General features: G+C 41.1%; 1 protein-coding gene across 1 annotated transcript in view; it reads right to left on the reverse strand.

Annotated features, from left to right (window-relative positions):
* The window catches only part of SPTBN1 (spectrin beta, non-erythrocytic 1), a 197,311-nt gene that overhangs the window by 169,480 nt on the left and 5,478 nt on the right, over window positions 1–22,353 (reverse strand). The gene's annotated exons all lie outside the window — the stretch shown is intronic.

Below are 22,353 nucleotides of genomic sequence, written 5' to 3' on the forward strand. Positions count from 1 at the left end.
TAGAGGTTGAAACACATTTCAGCGACGTGTCACTTATTAGGCTGTGTGCTGTTAACTTATAATAAAGGCTTTATCACCAGGAGATTATCACTGCCCGGATCATGTGCCTTCTGGTCTGATAACCATCTTATGGTCCATAGACAATGTACATAGAGAGCCTAATGTCAGTGGGGTTAGCTTTCTGAGCTCTGCTGCATCTAAAAACTTTGACAGTTTATTGGGTGCAGCTGTTGTGATACATCGCTGGAATCAGGGTCTCTTTTCCTACATTATGCTGCTCTCAGATGAGGTAGCAAAAACCTGGTGACAGGTTACCTTTAATACTTCCCTGTACGGATTGCCAAGGGTTTTACCAGTAAGATCCCGAAAGCTAAGAAAGTTTAGAGAGAACTTTTAATTCCGAATAACTATTTAGATAAAAAAAAAGATATTACTTCAAGGTGAAGAATTCACAATATCCACGTTAATGGATTTTTGAAGAACTGAAAGATAAAAAGCGGTAGAAAAAAAAATATGAAAGGGTCCTCTATTATATATTTAAAAAAGCCCTTTGTGTTATAAGCCCACGGGATTGAGTTACCAGTGCCGTGACGTACTCACATTAGATCAACATCATTGAAGTCTAGTATGGCGGGAAATGATCACATACAAAGCAGCCACCAGATCCTGCTCCCACTATACAACACACAGGCTCTAACAAGACGACGCGCACCAGGGAAATTAGTACAATGATCTCATCGCCTGAATACACAATGCCCAGAGGACTTTATTGTAATCCACCAAGCGCTCTCACCGAGAATAAAGCCCGGGACACGCCATATCTGATACCTTATTATAGTACACCGTCACAACATGGCGTGGAGGCGAAAGAAGAGGACACTGGTGACCTGGGCCCCTGCAACAATCACAAGGAAGAGAGGGGTTTAACCGACCAAGGGCTCGGGGATATACCGACGTAACCAAAAGGGATAGTCTGAAACAGGCCGACTACTGACCGCGAGGTTTACAGCTAACAATCTGCTTTACACAAAATATTTTGAAAAATATCAAGCAAATCCCTAAAAACAGTCATTCACAAGGATACATCTGCAATGGAGGAGTCTACTGAACAACTGCAAACATCTTGAAAATTAGTAACTGCTACATGAAACAAAAATGACTTTAAAATTTGCCTAATCTGGAATACCCCTTTAAAGGGGTTTTAGGAACGTGATCTCCAAACACGGATACTTAAGAAAAGACAAAGAGCAGCTACTTGGCCTCTCCTGGTCCAGAGTCAGATTCCAGTCTCTGCTCAAGTCTCGGCACAGCCGCCGAGCTCAGTGATTGGCTAGTGGTAATGTGCGCTGGTGATGTGACGTCACTGATGCCACCAAAAGACCAACAAAAGAGGGGAGCCGGCGCTGAACCTGGACAGGATGAGCACCTGCTGTGTTTGTTATTGTACAGCTTATACAGCAATCAGGGATGACAATTCCAGCCAGGCTGCTAGAGATTCACTGCCTAACAATGCCAGTGATTTCAGTTGCATGTCCCTAGCAATCAGTCTGTCACTGATTACTTAGTCCTTATATAGTCCTGGATATATGTTGGTGGCAGCGAAGAGCCAAGACAATTTGGCATTGCTTTAGATATCGATACAGCTGTAAGGCTAACACCTGGGTGCAGGGGCTGCAGCCACACCTGGGTGCAGGGGCTGCAGCCACACCTGGGTGCAGGGGCTGCAGCCACACCTGGGTGCAGGGGCTGCAGCCACACCTGGGTGCAGGGGCTGCAGCCACACCTGGGTCCTTGAGCCCATCGGTGCCCAAAAGGTATCTTTATACCCTATAAGAAGATCAATAATTAAACGGAATCTGTCAGGTTTTTGCCTCTTAATCATGATTGCAGCATGATGTGAGGGCAGAGGCCCTGAATCCAGGCACATGTCACTTATTGGGCTGCTTGCTGTAATTTTGGAAAAAAAAATTCACTTATCACCAGATTATCAGTAAAGGAGTACTAAATCTGCTGCTTGGTAGTAAAACCACACTCCCACCACTGATTGTAGGCAAAAAGTTCCCCATTAGTGTGCAGGTTATACAGAGCTCAGCATTCACAGAACGCTACATCTGCAACATTTAAAAAAAAGGATTTTATCAAAACTGCAGAATCCAGTAAGGCAAGCGATACATGGCTGGAATCACAGTTTCTGCCCATATATCATGCTGCTCTCAGATGAGGTAGGAAACACCTGGTGACTGATCACCTTTAAAAATCCATTATAGTTGGGAGCCATGTTGGACATTTTGCTTTGGGGCCACAAGCTACAGCAGTGTCCCTAACGATGAACGGCATTATAGATCAATAGTCCAGCTGGCAAAGCGAATATTCGTTGCATGACAAATCTGGCACTGAGGCATGGCTCCCACGATGAACAGATGACAGTGTCAAACATTTAACATGGTATTCCCATTTTCAAAGAGCATTGATGAATAGGGCTTGTAAATGCAAGCACTTTCGCAATTTACTGTTTATCAAAATTTGCAACTGTTAACATAGTAAGACTTGTTTATAGCTAGTTGCCCAAGTGACCGACCACCTTTGTTGTCTACCTTGTTAGGAGATAACCGTTCCAGCGATCCCTGCCAGCTTCAAAGAAGTGCTTACAAGCTTAATAGAAAAGAGCTTGCAAGTACTGTGCATGTGCAGCCATCATGGAATGAGCTGTATTCAAAATAAAAGTGAATATCTTAAGAACTGCTAAAAATTTTAATAAACAGTAAATTGCAAAAGTGTTTGTCTTTATAAGCACTATTCAACAACACTCATCTGTGAAAATGGGAACAAACTTAATTCCACATTGAGCTTGACTGACAGACAAAGCTAGATAGTTCAGATAAGGGTCTTATGTTTGTGTGCAAAATGGGTAACGCACAAATCAATGTGATCGATCACATGAACGTTTTTACACCTGGACTGTTGGTCTGCATGTAAAAAAAAAAAAAAAAAAAAAATATTGCAGCAAGCATGCAGAACTTTAATCCATACTCCGGATTAGACTCGGTTACCATATGTATGTCAACTGAATCGGACCTTTTATTTAGTAAAAATTGTTCATGCAAACAGATGCCATAAGGATATATAAAACAGGCAGCACACTTACGGAAAAATAGACATATGGATAGAATACAGATGTAAAAAAAAAAAAAATATATCACTTTTTTCAGGACAAAAACCGGACGGACGATTTTTGCATACACTTGTCTGAGCCCGGCCTTAATGTTCCATGTGTGACCAGTTGCCACCACACAAAATGGTCACAATTGGCCTTTTACAAAGCAGTTTTAAATTTGGAACTTCAGACTCATCTCAGCGAGCAGATCGGTGGACAAAAACATCTAATTGCTGAAAACACCTTGGCCTTTTTGTTTAAGTCCCTTTTCTTTTTTGTCTTGTGGCATTAGTTGCCTTTTTTTGGCTGACTTTTCTTGAACTGCTATTGCAACTTTTGATACAAAAAGTTGTAACTTGGCACCAAACTTAGGCGTGCACGGAATAACTGCAGAGTGGGGTGGGAATGGTGATGGTTTAATGGAGTAAATTTGCGCTAAATTTTGCAATTTTTTTTTAAAAAGCTGCAATTGATGAATCAGATTCAAACATCTGAATCACTAAACTCTGCCAACAAAGAGGAAAAAATAAAATAAAACAGGCGAGCACGTATACAATGGACTTCAAAAAAAACACAAATAGACTAATGAATTGTGTGCAAACAAGAAAAAAGAAAGACAAGACAAAAAATACAGGTGGGAAGGCAATGATGAATCAGGGCCTTTATTTTTAACTCACAGGTTGATAATCTTTCACAGGAAAAATACGTGCATGTTGTTTTGGTCCTTTAACACCAGATGATAATCCTACACATCCCACAGCTGCCAATCAGCAGCCTCCTCTAGCAGATTACCGACAGACAGTCCACCCGCTTCCCCAACCAGGACCATGGTGTCTCTTTCAGCTTGGAAGACGCCCAGGACCTGCAGGCTGTGCAAAGCTTCCAGCAAGTGGAGATGATCTGGGAAAAAAAAACCCTATTTGTGGCGCATTGTTTCCGAAGCATTACAGAAAACTATACAGCGCTGCCAGCTTTGTTCACCAACACACTAAGGAATAAATATGGATGCATGAGTCAGTGCAGAGATAAATTAAAGGCTATGGCAACATGAAAAAGGGGCACAATGAACTGCGTTTAATACTGGTTTATTTATAACATGTGCATAAGCCGTCCATTACTGGATTTAACAATTACATCTCTGCAGAAGGATCATTATCTCGGAGTAATATTGATGTACACGGAGCAGCTGCAGCAAAAAGCACATTTATGGATAGGCTCCCCGGAAAAATACCACAATATTGATTTTCTGCTTTGGAAAAACTGACCTTGTAATACTGGAAATCACGTGACAACGGATGACTTTTAGGCCTTTTGAAGGATGAAAGACAAATAAGGCTTTGAAACTTAATATATGTGAAAAGACCACAAAAGTCCCTAAATCTCCCATCTCTTCTGTGGGAGAGTATTCTTAGAATTCCCATATATCCTTCCTTCTACACTGCGTTTATAGGACTCTCGTCTCAAGCAACAGCGTTAAGATTGTCAACGATTTTCTCACCATGTCAAGTATTTGTACATGAGTTGTTTTTTCGTGTTAGGGTCACAAGATAGTTATAACTCCATCTGAAAAAAACACACTCCCATCATCCAAGTTTGAGGTTTGATCAGAGTTGCATCAGTTTTGCTCACACATGGAGAAGGGGTGGTGGGGGGACGACTCTCCACCTTCTCCATTATGTCAGTCCATCAAAATCAGATGTCATCCAGGTGCGGTCCAATGTTTTCCAATGGTAAAGCATGCCATATTGGTTACTACCAAAATATTCTCTTAAATCAAAAAACACAATAAAAAAATTATATATATATATAATAATAAATAATAATAATAATAATAATAATAATAATAAAAAATAGGCGAGGAGGGAGACATACAATAAACTTGATAGGGTTGCGTTTCCATGTGCCTAGCATAACACTGTATGGACCCTTATTACACAATATTGCATCCTGTGACCCAGGGCACAATTTTATTTTCTGTTGGATTCATATCTAGTATGTAAAAGACTTCTGTCTGCCGCCATATGAAATACGAGGCATAAATAGTACAGTAGGTCTCCTTCAGGCAAATCTGTGCGCGCAGTTTCTCATGACAGTCGCTGAGCAGTGATTGTCTGCAGCAGCGTCGATATGATATCAACACTACAGACAAACAATACAGACCAGGACATTGGTACAGATTCAGTGCTGGTCTCCGGGAGAGTAAGTAATTCTAAGATTGCGGTTGTAATAAAAAAAAAAAAAAAACAGCTTATAGCAGAAAGTTTTCTGAAAAGGGGACAACCTTATTAATATTCAATTTTTTAGGGTTCTCAAATTTTCTTGTCACTAAATGTTCAGTTTTCATTAGAAGTCCTCAAAATGGCTCCTACGCTGGGACACATCTCTGTGTCGAGTAGGTGTTAAAGACTAATCAGAGCATTTATGTGTTGTGTGACGGGGCAGCTGAAATAACACGATTTCCTTTCCAGAGTTTCTTTCCCAGACATTGTCCCTATTGTTTAAAACGCTGCTCCAGAGCTTTTGGTTGCTCATGTGTCACCACACTAGCTTCCATCGATGACAACGTGCAGCTGATGTACCGCAGAGACAACATTTTCAGATCTTGTTTACAAGATAGATTGAAGAAAAAAATCATTTGGAGAGTTAAATAAAGGATATGAGTTGGATTTGTAATATTTTTAAAGTAGGACTCTTCCTTCAAGTCAACGCCAAGAGAACAGCTCAATTTGGGAGGCTCATCAGGATAGAATGAAGAGCCACCAACAATGGCCGAAATAGCACGTTCATGAATTACCTGGAAGGCCAGTCAGGGGAAATGTGTGGTTATCTTCTCCTTCCCAGTGGAGGCGAAACCTGAGGCGATCTACTTCCAGCTTTTTTTTTTTTTAAAAAAAAAAAAGGGGATGTCTAATGACTAAACAATTAGTAGAAGATTTAGGCCACGTGCGCACGTTCAGTATTTGGGGAGTTTTTTACCTCAGTATGTATAAGCCAAAACCAGGAGTGGGTGAAAATACAGAAGTGGTGACGTGTTTCTATTATACTTTTCATCTGACTGTTCCACTCCTGATTTTGGCTTATAAACAGGGCCGTGGAGTCTGTAAGCCAAACCTCTGACTCCTCAATTTCTATGACGCCGACTCCTCAACTCTCTCATACACGGCACGTGTTTAAGTGATAAATTTACTGTAGCCCAGATTCATCTCAGCTAAAAGTCTAGACCCTTAGATCAGGAATAGGACAGACATTTATAGGACATTTCATAACTTTCCCAAATTCTTATGAAAAAAATATTCCCCACAAACTGCATTGAACTACTGTACCCAATTTATTATATATTTTAGGAGTCGGTCCATTTTATACCGACTCCACAGCCCTGCTTACAAAAACTCACCAAATACTCATGTGCACGTGGCCTTAGGGTAGCATCACACATTAGATAGAAGTAGATTGAAGAATCACTGAAGGAATGACCATCTAGTAAACAACTGTTACACTGACACATACAGGGTGGTCCAAAAGTAGGTGGACAGAAAGTGTAATAAGGTTATGAAGGGGGAGATTTATCAAACATGGTGTAAAGTGAAACTGGCTCACTTGCCCTTCGTAACCAATCAGATTCCACTTTTCATTCTTCACAGACTCTTTGGAAAATGAAAGGTGGAATCTGATTGGTTGCTAAGGGCAACTGAGCCAGTTTCACAGATCTAGTTTTCACAGATAGATCTCCCCCAAATCTGTTCTCTTTTCAGATAATTCAGATAACACATAATGGCAAATAATTTAAACACAGATCAAAGAGAATGGATTTTAACAGCGTATTGGAAATCTCAAAATGCTGAAACCGTTGGAGCAAATTAGGTTGAAACATTTGGTACTCAAGCCCCAAAGAGAAACCATTTTCATGAGCTTCTATCATGTGAATCCTGAAATCTATTGCGTGGAAAGCTTATCGTCCATGTCAAATTCATGGCTTATTGGAGGATGGTCCAGACAGGAGGCTTCAATTTAGTGTTTGATAAATCTCCCCCTTCATAACCTTATTACACTTTCTGTCCACCCTGTATATTAGTCCATACTGACCATAACAGCAGTTCAGACTAGCCATGCATGGTCAATACCATCAGGCAATGGGTGAATGAGTTTTACGGGATTATTCTGGGAACATTCTTTGAAGAAAGTTATTTTGTTGACTAGAAGGGTATGTGCACACATTCAATATCTGCAGCACAAAAATCTGCTGCAAGTGGTGATGTGTTAGCAGGAAAAACCCTTTTTTTTACCATGTCTGATGCTTTTCTTTAATGCTTTTTCACCCATGCATTAAAAAGGGGTGAAAAACGCTGTAAAATGCTGAAAGAATTGACATGCTGCAGATCTGAAACTGCTTCAAACAGGCAAGAAAAATAAAAAAGCAGCAACATGTGCATGAGATTTCAGAAATCTCATTCGCTTAGCTGGAACAGTAAAATTATTATTATAGCGCCATTTATTCCATGGCGCTTTACATGTGAAAAAGGGGTATACATAGCAAAAACAATTACAATAATCTTAACAAAACGAGTCAGCAACTGGTACAGGAGGAGCGAGGACCCTGCCCGCGAGGGCTCAATCTACAAGGAATGGGTGAGGATACAGTAGGTGAGGGTACAGCTGATCGTGCAGCAATGTCGTGCAGCAGTGGTTACTGCAGGTTGTAGGCTTGTTGGAAGGGGTTTCAGGTTTCTTTTGAAGGTTTCCGTGGTAGGCGAGAGTCTAATATGTTGGGGTAGAGAGTTCCAGAGTGGGGGGGGATACACTGGAGAAATCTTGTATGCGATTGTGGGAAGAGGAGATAAGAGGGGAGTAGAGAAGGAGATCTTGTGAGGATCGCAGTTTGCGTGTAGGCAAGTACCAGGAGACCAGTTCACAGATGTATGGAGGAGTCAGGTTGTGGATGGCTTTGCATGCCGTGGTTAGGGTTTTGAACTGGAGTCTCTGGGCAATGGGGAGCCAGTGAAAGGATTGACAGAGGGGAGAGGCCAGGGAATAGGAGGGGGACAGGTGGATTAGTCAGGCAGCAGAGTTTAGGATAGATTGGAGGGAGACGAGAATGTTGTAAGGGAGGCCACAGAGCAGGAGGTTGCAGTAGTCGAGGCGGGAGATGATGAGGTCATGCACTAGTGTTTTTGCAGAGTCCATGCTGAGGAATGCACGGATGCGAGAGATGTTTTTGAGTTGGAGTCGGCAGGAAGTGGAAAGGGCTTGGATATGTGGTTTGAAGGAGAGGTCAGAGTCCAGGGTTACCCGGAGGCAGCAAGCTTGCGGGACTGGGGAGAGTGGGCAGCCATTGACCTTGACCCACGTGTTTTGTTTGCAACAAAGACTCAACGTGCGAACATAGCTATAGACAGAAAATGACAGCCAGTCATCAGTGGTCAGTCGTTGTAAAAATTATTACCTAAAGAACAATAACTTTGGCTGAAATTATCCATTTGGATGAACTTTAAACTGATTTCAGATGAGGGAGATGAACCTATAGGAATCATTGTTTATAACAACTGGATGTATGGACAAAGTAGAAAAAGTATTTTTTTTCATTCTGACAGTCATTGCTAAACATGTTTAGAATATTAGGAGTATCAATCCCAAGACATCACTTAAAAGCTCACTAATAGACATGAGTGAACCCAAACTTTAAAGTTCGGGGTTCATACTGGACACCTCCCGGAGGTCCGTTTTAGTGTTGGGCGTTCCAGGAGGAGAGGGGGAAGAGACAGACTGACTTCTATGGTGTTCTGGTTCAAGTTCAGGTAGAGTTCTGCTAACCGAACTGAACTTTAGACTAAAATTCGGTCGAACCCGACAAACCCAAACATCCACGGGTCCGCTCATCCCTACTCACTAACATATCAGAAAAAAAAGAACAGCTATTACCATCCATGTATAATCATAGAAATAATATGCGGTGATTGTGCATCGAGGGTGTGGCCAGGAGGTATAAAAGGAACAGCTGCTTTTGTGTTGCGTGTCAAAATCATCTTCTAAAAAATAAATAAATGGCCCCATGGTTTATATTACTGAGCACATAAAAAATCATTCTACTGTGGCAACTACCTGGTCATGGCTATTACACCTAGGTCTGTATGCCAAAAGGACCGGTCACCAATCTAAAGACAGCAGATTGTTTTCTGTTCAAGAAACTGGGCAAAGAAGATACATTTGTGGTATGTGCTGGGCCCACTACACATGGCCAAGAGTGTTTTGGTTTTCTTCCATCAGTGTGGAATAAGGCAGTCTCGCTGTACTAGATCATACAGGAACATTCACCAAAAAAAATAAATGCACTGTGTGGTTTCCTTTAATAACATGGAAGACCAGTAGCCATCAGTCCATAGTAGGGTGTGGGAGGTCAGCTCAAATGCTCTCCTCCACTGCTCTATAATGGTAATGAGTTGGTACTTGCATGAGCGCCTGCCACTGCCAAACATGGGTCCGAAATGCCAGCTAATTTTAGGTGCCAGTATATCAGTCATTGGGAAGTAAATGACAAGTTTATCTCATCTGATTACAATGTGTTTAATCCAGAGTAAAGCAGAATTTAGGTGGACTTTTCCTGGCAAGGAACTAAGGAATTCAACCTTTGTGTCATGCACCTCATTTTCCACAGCCGGCTTTGCAGACAGTACAGCGTGCCCTTCAGGTGAGGACTACGCTTCCATGTACATGTGTTCAGGACAATATTATTAATTCTAATGTACCAGACAAGTGAGAAAGTTTTCTGAGACATCCTTGTTACCAGATAAGATTAAAAAGTTTTTTTATTCTTAGATTTAGGCTTCCTGATGCATTACAAGGGAACAGATTGAAGGGCCGGTTTCACGGTTTTGGCAGCTAGAACAACATATTGTGACTTTCAAATGCAAAATGAACACTTTAAAGCAGACCCCTTAGATGATAGAGATCTTACTGGCCGCAGACGGGAACTTTCTCATGCACGGTTCTTTTTTGTTGTGGTTTACTGACGACCAGAGCCATATTTTACAGCAGCGCTCAGATGTTTCTGGCCAAACTCACTGAATTGCAAAAAGAGATTGAAGCCACACATAATAAATTAGAGCAATACAAGACTAATTCTGATTACCAGGACTATAATGACCGTATACAACAAGCGGTTTCCAAATTGGAAAATACAAAAGGGATCATATGGATTATTCTCAACAGCAGGTGTATGATTGGGGTAGATGGGCACGCGCTTCCCCATCACCTAAGTCCATTCTCAAAAAGAGAAATAACCAATCTAATATGCGATCTGATCTCCACGTCAGTTTTAGTTCTTCTGATCAAGAATCAGTAACACAGTAATGTCACGGATACAGAAATTCGGGAGAATCTCACGTATTACCGTAAACCTAAAAATTCTAAGAATTATAAACAGACAAAAAAACGGAAAAGGAGGGGTGGACGCAAACATAAACCCCACAGGCATGACAACTCGTCGCAAGAGGTATTTCTAACACCATACAAACCGAATGTTCTGAATTTATCAAAACAAGTTTTAACCCAGGAACAAGATGAAGTCCTTTCACTTGGCTTGAACTTTGTACCGGATCGTAGTTTCAACCTTTTCCCCACTCTTTTGGATCTTAATAGATTCATACGCAATCTTACTATCAAAAAGCATTTTTTGACGGAAGAGAGTGATCAATCTGAATCTTCTTTGCCAATTGTCAATGAATATAGACTTTTAAGGAACAGATGTCTGTATTACACTTGCAAGATCTCCACGGCTTATCAAAACCAGTTTCTACCTCAACATCAATGTCCACTTCATTTAAAACTAGAAATCCTTTTTTCATCCATTGCAGACAAGGGTGGACTGTATGGAACGTTTCCAGGAAACAATGGAAAGAGAACTCAAATCTTTAGCACAGGATGTTAAGCGATGTGGTTTCCAACACAATTTATCATCTTTGCATCATAAAGCATTGCAAGAATTAAGAAATATGTCACATATTGTTATAAGCATGGCTGACAAGGGTGGTCTGGTAGTTGTACTAGATACCGACACATATAGATCCCAAATTACATCTTTATTAGAGGATTCTGCTACATATCGTAAATTGAGGTGTGACCCGGTTTTAGATATTAAAAATCATATCTGTGAAATTGTAAATGATGGATATGCGTTGGGCGTAGTCTCAGAGCCAAAAAGATTATCTCCTGGTAGAATTTCCAGTCACTCCAATTATGCATGCATTGGGAGTCAGCCCACCCCCCATGAGGCCCATCATCTCGGGCATAGGATCGGTATCGGAACGATTGAGTGAGTGGGTTGACTCCCTGTTGCAGCCATTATCACAAAGAACAGCCGGGTTTCTTAAAGACGGGGGAGATGTTTTGGAACAACTTTCGGACATAATATGGAAAAAAGATTTTTCATGGATTGCGTGCGATGCAGTTGCATTGTACACTCCTATTCCCCCTGAGATTGCAGTGGAAGCTCTTTCTTATCACTTGAAAAAATATAGGATTACACAGAGGACTTATGTACATTCATCGTACAGGTAGTCAATTTTCTTATGACATGGAATTATTTTTCTTTTGATGGCCAGTATTACATACAATCTAGAGGAGTGTCAATGGGGGCTAAGCATTCCCCCTCGCTGGCAAACTTAGTTATGGCCTATTGGGAGGAGTATTATCTTTATAGTGCTGGCAACCCATTCATTGAGCGCCTGGTCTGGTATGGCAGATATATCGACGATCTGCTCTTTGTATGGTCGGGCGATGCATCTGCCATACCAGACTTTGTGCAGTATCTTGATATCAATCATTGTAATTTAACATTTACATACAAAACTGAAATTTCAACTATTTCATTTCTTGATCTCAATTTGCAGGTAATTCCAGATCAGCACATACTGACTAGCACACATTGCAAACCACAATCTGGGAACACCATTTTACATGCAAACAGTAGTCACCCATTCCATACTATTAAAGCCGTACCTGTGGGTGAATTTACACGCATTGCAAGAAATTGCAATGAGGATAGTATCCTATCCTCCGAACTTACATATACATGGTCCAAACTGTCCAAAAGGGGTTATCCAAAATGAACTTTAAATAGAGCTAAGCATCATGTCTTTTTTGTTGTTGTTTACTGACGACCCGAGCCATATTTTACTGCAGCGCTCAGATGTTTCTGGCCATTTTTTGCCATGGTTTTTGTACATGGAACATTGCGGTTGTCAAACTTAGAATTTTCTTTGTTTGTATTTACATAAACGCAAGTGACATGCTGTTTCTTTTTCCACTTTTTTTGACAGCTTGCGTGTTTTACTTTTTGACTTGTGAAGGAGGACTAAACTTTACTTTCTAATTGAAATTGATTAGAAGCTCATTCAAAGCATATCTGAAATGATTTTCACATGGATTTTGGAGCAAAATATGATGTTTTTTATGTGCGTGAATTTTTCAGGCTGTGGATTTTTGCACTGAATCTGTGGCCAAAAAAAACCCCAAAAAGGTGGGGGAAGCAGTGCGAACGTGCGTTAACAATTCAAAAACTGCTGTTCGGGAGCGTTCTGTAAATTTTTATGCCTTTCACAAATTTCCTGTTAGATAAATATAACTTTTTGGCAAAAAGCTCAATTTTAAAACTAAAAGAAAATGCCAAATGTAACAAAAAAAATTGCAGATCTAATTCAAGAAACAATTAAAATGCAAATGTCAGAGCCAACAGCTGTGATAGGTCACCTAGTGCTGAGGACATTCCTGCCCTGCATGGAAATGCTGCTTTGCAGAACAGCCTGAAAGGTCACTTGAAGGTTAACAGCCTCCATCTCCCAGAGCAGTGATGCTGCAGCCCATAAGCCCCGCTGGCTGCCTTTATGTACTGCAAACCAGCAGCAGCTGAAGAAACATCCCAGGAAAAGTTTGCTATTTACTTTATATAGTCTTGACCCCTGTGTGTCCTCCACCTGGTAATCTAGCACTGAAGTCAGTCAGTGAACCGTACAGCTACATCTACATTTTTTCCAGGCACGTCGGATGTACAGACTGAGAGCATTTCAATGAATGATATACAAGGACATACACTGGCCATTGATTTCCATTGTTAAAAATATACACTGCAGTGTCCATGTTTACTATGTTCACCGCAAAAAGAATTGTGCTGGACCATACTTTAATATATAGCGGGAAAAATAAAGATATTCTGACTCATGCTCGGTATATGGAGGCCTCTGAGCAAGTCAGATTATATAGAATATATATATTGGGGAGTCCAAAACCTGCAACTTTGGACTCAATTTGACCTTTTTTTGTCGATACTCGATTCCCATCTTTGAAGTGTAGTCTACTGCATTATTGCTTCAAAGAAAGAAATAAAAAGCAATATAAATCCAAAATTGCAGGTTTTGAACACTGATTTGAAGTATATGGCCACAGCCCTACTATCAGTATTTGGTCAGTATTTTTTCTCGGGAGTGGGAGCCAAAACCAGGAGAGGAACAATCAGAGAAAAGGTATAATAGAAACAAGTCACCAATTCTACATTTATCACCCACTCCTGGTTTTGGTTCCCACTCCTGAGGAAAAATATGGACCAAAATACTGATAGTGGGGCTGTGGCCTATTGCTCAGTCTGGGGACATAAAACACCCAATGGATACCTGATACCAGCATGATGTGAACCAAGTCTTAGGTGTGCTCTAAGGCAACATTATGAAAATGTATGTCAGCAGGATTGTGCTCAGTAAACTACATTCACTGTCAGGTGGGTGACATTACACTGATTAATATGATACTTTGGTTGATGAAATCCGTCCTGTGGTTCTTGTGTAATCTTTACTTTCAGTTTGGAGATAATGATATGCTCGTGCTCCGGGGGCCGCCTGTGGGGGGGGGCACTCTATCTGGTGCTCTGCTTACATATTCAGCTATATGCTATTATGACAGCTCACTGTGCCTTCACTGACCTGCCTCCTATTTTACCTAGACCCGCACTACTAGATTCATTATATAAAATAGGAGGCAGGTCAGTGAAGGCACAGTGAGCTGTCATAAGAGCATACAGATGAATATGTAAGCAGAGCACCAGATAGAGCCCCCCCTGGAGCATGAGCATATCTCCAAATTGAAAGTAAAGATTACACAAGAACTACGGGACAGATATCAACAAAGGTATCATATTAATCAGTGTAATGTCACCCACCTGACAGTGTATGTAGATTACTGAGCACAATCCTGCTGACAGGTGCGCTTTAAGGCACACGTGTCAAACTCTGGCCCGTGGGCCAAATCTGGCCCGCAGGGTGATTATATTTGGCCTGTGACCCAAGAAAGACTGTGTGGGGCCCATTATTCTGCATGGAGGACTGTGTGGGGCCCATTATTCTTTATACTGGTTGGCCCGCAACTTTGTTCAAGTTTTTCATTTTGGCCCTCTGTGTGTTTGAGTTTTACATCCCTGCCTTAAGGTTAGGGATAAGCAGACCCATGAAAATTTGGGTTAGTCAATTTCGTCCAAACTTTAGTCTCCAAGTGACTCTCTCCAAACTGTAAAACTGACTTAACAGTTCAGGTTCACTTATCTCTCCTTATTATGGTCTATGAAGACTAAACATTAAGATACTATAGATTGGATTTTTCTCAGAGATAAGCTGCAAAAACTCACGTCCCTCTCTATATTGAGAAAGGATTCAGGTTTAGCTGAACCGAAAGGACATATTCACAGTGTAGCCCAGCAGAAATCGCATGGCAATGACAAGTCAAAATGCCAAGTAAGTGTTCAGTTTGGGGGAGGGGGGTTCTTTGGACACTTTTTGAATTCGGTCCAATCAGCAGGCAAAACTTACCAATTCAAGTGAATAGGTCTGCAGAGAAGAAGAAGAAAAAAAACAAAGAAAAACTACAGCACCCCAATGTCATTTGTGAGGCATCGGGGTGCTGTCCATTTTTCGCAGACTAATGATAGAGTCCTGGGAAACCTAGTTATTTTTTTTCTACTACGATAACGGAAGATTTTGTAAAAATGGATACACAGACCAAAAATTTAATTCAGAACAATGGTCAAAATTGGTGCTTTGTTTCACATATAAGAAAAAATTCTGGGAGCATTTGGCCCAATTAAAGAGACCCAATCAGGAAGAAGAAATCCAAGGAAGAAACAGGAACAAAATATGTTCCATAAAAACCTTGAAAGTAAATTACATAGTTTCAAGACTTCTTAAAAGGTTACCTTTTTATGCTACCCTTAGAGCAGCATGATGTAGGGGCAGAGACCCAGATTCCAGCAATGTATCACTTATTGGGCTGCTTGCTGCAGTTTTGATAAAATCACTGTTATCTGAAGCAGATCTAATTCTCTGAGCTCTGTATAACCCCGCCCACACCAATGATTAGCAGCTTTCTGTGTACACACTGCATAGGCAGAAAGCTGCCAATCACTTGTGGGTTATACAGAGCTCATGAATATTTAGGACTACATGGCAGAAGGTTTACTAGTCTTCTAGTGATAATCTCATGCTGAAAAACAGCGATTTTACCAAAACTACAGCGCAGCCCTGTAAGTTACACATTGCTGGAATAAGGGTCTCTGTCTCTACATTATGCTACCCTTAGATTAAGTGGCAAAAACCTGGTAACATTCCTTAAAAAAAAAAAGTACAGCTATGTCATGGCATGTTTACAAGGCTCTATATTTTATCCACTCCAAGTTAACACCCCTAAATCATATGACACCATATTAAAAACTTAAATGGGATCATATTACCCAGATAATGGACCCGCAGAAGTTGTACCGTAATCATAAGACGACAGCACGCTCCACAGTTACTATCAGTGTGAGATATATCTATAGGCGATTAGTTGCAATTGTGGGAGAAGCTGAAGAGCACCAGTCACTTGTCATTCTTCTCTGTTCCTGAGATGTGGCCCCCCACGATTATTTTTCAACCTATACATAGTCTTTTTACCCTAGGGGACATAACGCTTATGAAGGCTCCAATAGAGAAGAGTTGAGGATCACGCCCCCATGGCTAACAAGACTAGATTTATATACAAGTGTGTCATATCAAGAGGAGAAAAAAAAATGATATTGTATATAAAACATTCAGTAGACCAGCAGTACGTAGGCCAGTGACAGGTCCTCGAACCTCCTGTATATTCCCAGGTGCACCCCTCCAGAAGTCAGGACACACTTACATATACACTACAATCCTACAGTCCATGTGGGATCTGCTCCTTTCTTACTAAAAACAGGAAGAGATCCCATGAGAGGATGGTAGGATGGGATCCGCTTCTATCATACACAGTAATGTTATTCTTAAGGTTACTAGTAATGTGAAATGAATTCAGCTCCGAGTGGCTTTTACATTAACATTCACCAGGGATTTGTAGGAAATTACTCATGATGTTATGTCATATTTTCTGGTGCAGCCCTTTGGAAAACCTCCATCCCCTTTGCAGAGGGAGCAGCCCAAGTCCTAGGGGACGGAGCCACACCTTACAGCAGCAAGCCCATGACTACGCTGCCATGACACTGGCCAGACACGAGAACTGCAGCAAAGGGTATTCTAGATTTAGGTTTTCACGTGTCCTGTGTGCTGACAGCACATGTATGGGTGTAGAAGATAAGAGGAAGGAACTGAAGGCACTTAGAGACGCTTTACATAGGATTTAGTACGAGTATGTCATATCCACTGATCACACACACAGGTACAGAAATAAGTATAACACTGTATAAGTATAACACTGCTCTCATGTCGGATTTCTGTGTACGGATTACCCGGAAAAGTCAAGGGCTGTGGAGTCTGTAAGCCAAACCTCCGACTCCTCAATTTCCATGACTCCATCTCCCTCATACATGGCTCATGTTTAAGTGATAAATTTACTGTAGCACAGATTCATCTCAGCTAAAAGTCTAGACCCTTAGATCAGGAATAGGACAGACATTTATAGGACATTTCATAACTTTCCCAAATTCTTGTGAAAAAATATTCACCACAAACTGCATTGAACTACTGTACCCAATCTACTATATAATCGGCTTATCCCGTCTGTCTGTCCAGGAAATCCCGCGTCACTGATTGGCCGCGGCCGGACCAATCAGCGACACGGATTTCAGAACAAGATGGCAGCAGTTAGCGGCTCATCTGCCGCACGGAGGTCAGCGGCGATGAAGCCGGTCATCTCCCGGCTGCTCGCAGCAGAAGTACCCGCACAGGCAGCGCAGCTCCCGGTCCTCACTAACACGGCCGCGACCAATCAGCGATATTGGCGCGAAATTTAAAACACCGCTTCTGATTGGTCGGATTTGAAACACACAGGCCACCGTCGGGAGATCAGCGGCGACGCAGCCGGGAGATGACCTGTTTCGCGTTTCACGGTGAGTGATGGGCTGTGGGCGGGGTTATCCCCCATCCAGTCACACCCGGCATCCACCGCACGCACATTCATTGACAGAGCGCGCGGTGGATGCTGGGTGTGACACGATGGGGGATAACCCCGCCCACAGCCCATCATTCACCGTGGTACGCGGAACAGGAGACCCCTGACTGCAGCCGCAAATAGTCGTGATGTAAGCGGAAGCAATAGCCGGCTATAGCCGGAGGAATTACGTGCTGGCTGTGCGTGTTCAGCGATGTTGTCACAAGCAGTACTGATACATGACGTAATTACAAAATTCATTAGGGGCCCCGGGGGGATACATTGGAGGGTTAATTTAAAGTAGTGCACAACCCATTTAAACACTGCTTCGCTGATTAGTCGCGCCCGGTCGGCCACATACATATTCTAGAATATCCGATGCGTTAGAATCGGGCCACCATCTAGTTTATTATATATTTTAGGAGTCTGAGTCAGTCCATTTTATACCGACTCCACAGCACTGCAGAAAACAAGGCTAATCAGGTTCTTTTTGTGTATATATGTTCAGGTGCTTGAAGTTCAGAGATAGTAAAGTTATTTTCAGCGCCGTTGAAGATGGGATTCAATCGTGTCCTTGTCGCTACAATAGCACTCCAGCATGTTGTCCAGGAGTAACAAATGGATGACCTCTCCCAGGCTCTGGGGAGGATGCTGCCTCCAGAGATTATTATACATGATGGGGGAGTTACCAGTGTGATGGCCGCTCTCTACTCTACTGGTATCACTGCAGAGCCATGTGTGATTATATCTGACATATCTGCAGGATCCCCTCAGCTTCCATCTCACAGGCAGACAGGGTCACAAAACAGCAGAGCGGTGAGCTGTAATAAATATGTTTGCAAGAAGACAAATTTCATTTCCCCTGTGCTGTGTTACCGTAGTTACTTGTTTCACACTGGTAACTCCTCCTTCATGTAAAAATCTTTGGAGGCAGAGTTATATAATAATAATAAATATTATTATTAATAATCTTTTTATTTATATAGCACCAATATATTCCACAGCGCTTTACAATTTACAAACATTATCACCACTATCCCCATTGGGGCTCACAATCTAAATTCCCTATCAGTATGTGTTTTGGAGTGTGGGAGAAACTGGAGAACCCGGAGGAAACCCACCCAAACACGGGGAGAAAATACAAACTCCTTGCAGATGTCCTTGTTAGGATTTGAACCCAGGATCCCAGTGCTGCAATGCTAACCACTGAGCCACCGTGCTGCCTGGGCAGCGTCCCCTCCCAGAGCCTGAAAGAGGTCATTTACATAAAGTGATAAAAGATGATGATTTCTCAGCAACAAGGCATCTGATATGTATGATACCATACAGGTATCACTCTTAGGCCTCGTTCACACATTCAGTATTTTAAATCAGTATTTGTAAGCCAAAATCAAAGGAAAAGTATAATAGTAACAAGTCACCACTTCTGCATTGATCACCCACTCCCGGTTTTGGCTTACAAATACTGATGTAAAATACTGACCAGATACTGAATGTGTGAACGTGGCCTTAGGCTGGAGTCACATGAGCATATAGCATCCGATACAATATGCTAATGACACTCGGCTCCAGCTCTGCTGTGAGCGTGATCCGAGTGTCTGTGCTCCGATCCTCTCGCAGAGAGTCACAGCACAGGTAATTTCTCCATCTCCTCTATTGCCTGTCTCAGCGTATATCGGACTGCACTGGGATGACATCCAAGTGCAGTGTGATGTTTCACAGGCACCCATAGACTTGTATGGGTGTGAATCGACGAGTCTCGCTGCCCAATCGTCCCCCCACAGGCGGCCCCGAAGCACGAGCATATCATGATCTCCAAACTGAAAGTAAAGATTACACAAGAACCACAGGACAGATGTCATCATGTAATGTCACCCACCTGACAGTGTATGTAGTTTACTGAGCACAATCCTGCTGACAGGTGCGCTTTAAAAAGTATCATATAACAAATCTCTACAACCGTACGGCAGATTTATAAAAGAGAAAAAACAAAACACAGGAATACCCAGGAAGGGGAGCAGCTTGAATAGAGTAGATGCAAGCAATATTGGCCCTTTCATGTGTATGTATGTATGTATGTATTTTTTTTTTTTGCCTTTTCTTTTCACACACAGACTTAATTTCAAGCTGCTTGAAGATGTGTAAAGCAGTAATCAGGTTGGAGCCTACCCCTAAGTCAAGCTTTTCAAACTAGAAATGCCATTAGGGGCTTTCTAGATCTGGATTTTTTTCCCCAGAAATTCTCAGCAATAATGTTAGGGAATCATTGAATTTTACCTATGTATATTTCTTTCATCGAAATAAAACTTTATATAATTTATAAAAAAAAAAAAAAAAAAAAAAAAAAAAAAAGTGTGTGTATAAATTAAATAGGAATCAAATTGTAAGACGGGGTTTGCAAACCAAAGCAGTAATTCTGAGTATTGCATTGGAGGCTGCGACACCATTACCTCATGTTTAGTACTATGGGACCAGAGGAAGAGTCGTATCTAATTGCATATTAGTGTGCAGAGCGGAAATGCAGGCTGCTGACATGAAACAGACAGCACTCCGAGTGGGTGTGAGAGTGGGCACAGGGAAAGGAATGCATTAGGGAATGGAGCAATAGAAACTCATGGATCTTCTCCTTAATATACAGCACTTAGCCTGTTTCACATCACTGACAGATATGTACATACATAATGTCACCAGTCAATGAATAAGAGGTTGTCTCATGAAGACAAGACCTGTCCATACAACCTATTAATGAATACAAACTTAAAATATGAAGGACACCCACGAGAGCCCCTCTGTATGGGCAAGTTGTTTAGCCCTTGGAAAGTCAGCTACTACTAGTGGCAAATTTAGCTCGACCCCAATAAAGGCTAACTTCTCACATTTTTGGCAGCATGTTTTTTGGTTCAACATGAGTGCATGTAAAACTTCAAGCATTTTTATGTGCATTATTTTCAGATTTTTTTTAGGGGTTTCTAATGTCTTTGTTCATATTAAAGTGTTTAAATTACTAATGATATGATCCTCCGAGGAATATTACAAATAGAAAATGAAGTAATGTCAACTACACAAGAATAAAAAAAAAAAAAACAATTGATCATAGGAACTAGCACAGTTATGGCTATGGTCAAAGGAAACTGTACAGTGCAAATGTACTTCTAAGTTATACCAAACCGTTATACAGCCCATAAAAGTTTATGAGGCCTTACCGTACCCACAGAAGGTCACTCCAATTTTATACCACAGGATATAAGATTTAAAGGGGTATTACCAGCTCCAAGATCCTATCCCAATATGTAGTAGGAATAATAAAAATAGCAAATACCCCCAATTAGAAATGTAGTATAGTTCTTGAGATTCACTATGTCTCTTACCCCATGTGCAAAGCAACATAGTGAATCTCAAGAACTATACTACATTTCTAATTGGGGATATTTGCTATTATTATTATACCTACATATTGGGATAGGATCTTGGAGATGGGAATACCAGAGTTTTTTTCCAGTCAGATTCAATTGCCCAAAATTTGCATAAGGAAAAATAAAGCTAGAATCTCAGTCACTATTGGCAAAAGTGATACTTTTAGAACTAATTTTTATGCACAGAAGCCATGGTGGTTCCTAGCTTAAGTTATTAAGGGCAGAAATCTATAGCAGCCAGAAATGAAAACATATACTAAACTATAGGGTATGGATAAGGGTATGTTCACATGTGTATGTGAATTTTGAAACCGATCTGCCTCAAAATGCACATCAAAGAGTATTTGAAGCGTTATTTTATGTTGATTTTGAAGCAAATTCACTTTAGAATCCATGTACAAAATAAACTCAGTGTGAAAATACCCTAAGAGATATGCTTTGTTTAAGCTACATAAATCATAGAAAACAATAGTGGGAGTATGTTGATTGATTCTAATGGGAAAGTACTGTGGGCTTGGTCCGTGACCTGTGCTGAGGTCATGGTGCAGGGAGGGGAGTACGGGAGCCATGATCATCACAGACTGTGAATAGTGTGATCCTGTATTATCTATATATAGGTGTTACCCGTCATTGTAATCCCACTAGTGATAATGAGAGGTCTACTGAAGAGTGATCAATACAGAACAGGAATTGTCAGCCCAATATGAGGCTTAGTTTGCAAGATTTCAACTAATGGTATGGAAAAAAATAAATAAATAAATGTTGTAATTACTTTTAACATAAACCTGATTTAAACAATAGAACATTTTAAGGACTTTAAAAACACCCATGAAAGTTGTAATGGAGGCCATACTGTGTCATTCAGTTTAATAAAAAATAGATAAAGGGGTTGTCTGGGCAAAACATATTGATGACATATACTTGGGAAAGTTGATCAATATCAAATCGGCAGCCAGATTTACGGTAAGTACTTTGAACAGAATTGCAAAGTAATTTGTAGTTGCCGCTGCAGAGTACATCCCATTAAAAAAAAAAGGCAGCGACTGCTACACATAGAATTGAACTGTGCCTTGCTGTTTGTTCAGCTTACGTTTGGCAGCCAGTGGAGCAAATAACAGCTGAGCGGTTGGGTTGACAGGTGTCGGATCCCCACTGTCATGATATCAATGACCCATCCTAGGGATAGATGTTGTGCCTGGACAACCCCTTTAACTAAGAATAAAAAATACAATTTTTTAAATCATCATTTTTTACTTTTTTTTTTCGTAAACGTCTTGTGTAACATGTAAAACAATAAATATTGCAGCCGTAGTGACATAAGATCTATGACAAGAGCCAGTTTATCGACAGGCAGTCAACATCCTAGCATTG

The sequence above is a fragment of the Phyllobates terribilis genome, unplaced genomic scaffold, assembly GCF_046119375.1.
Source record: "Phyllobates terribilis strain yellow unplaced genomic scaffold, ASM4611937v1 Scaffold_3__8_contigs__length_932513732, whole genome shotgun sequence".
Taxonomy (NCBI): domain Eukaryota; kingdom Metazoa; phylum Chordata; class Amphibia; order Anura; family Dendrobatidae; genus Phyllobates; species Phyllobates terribilis.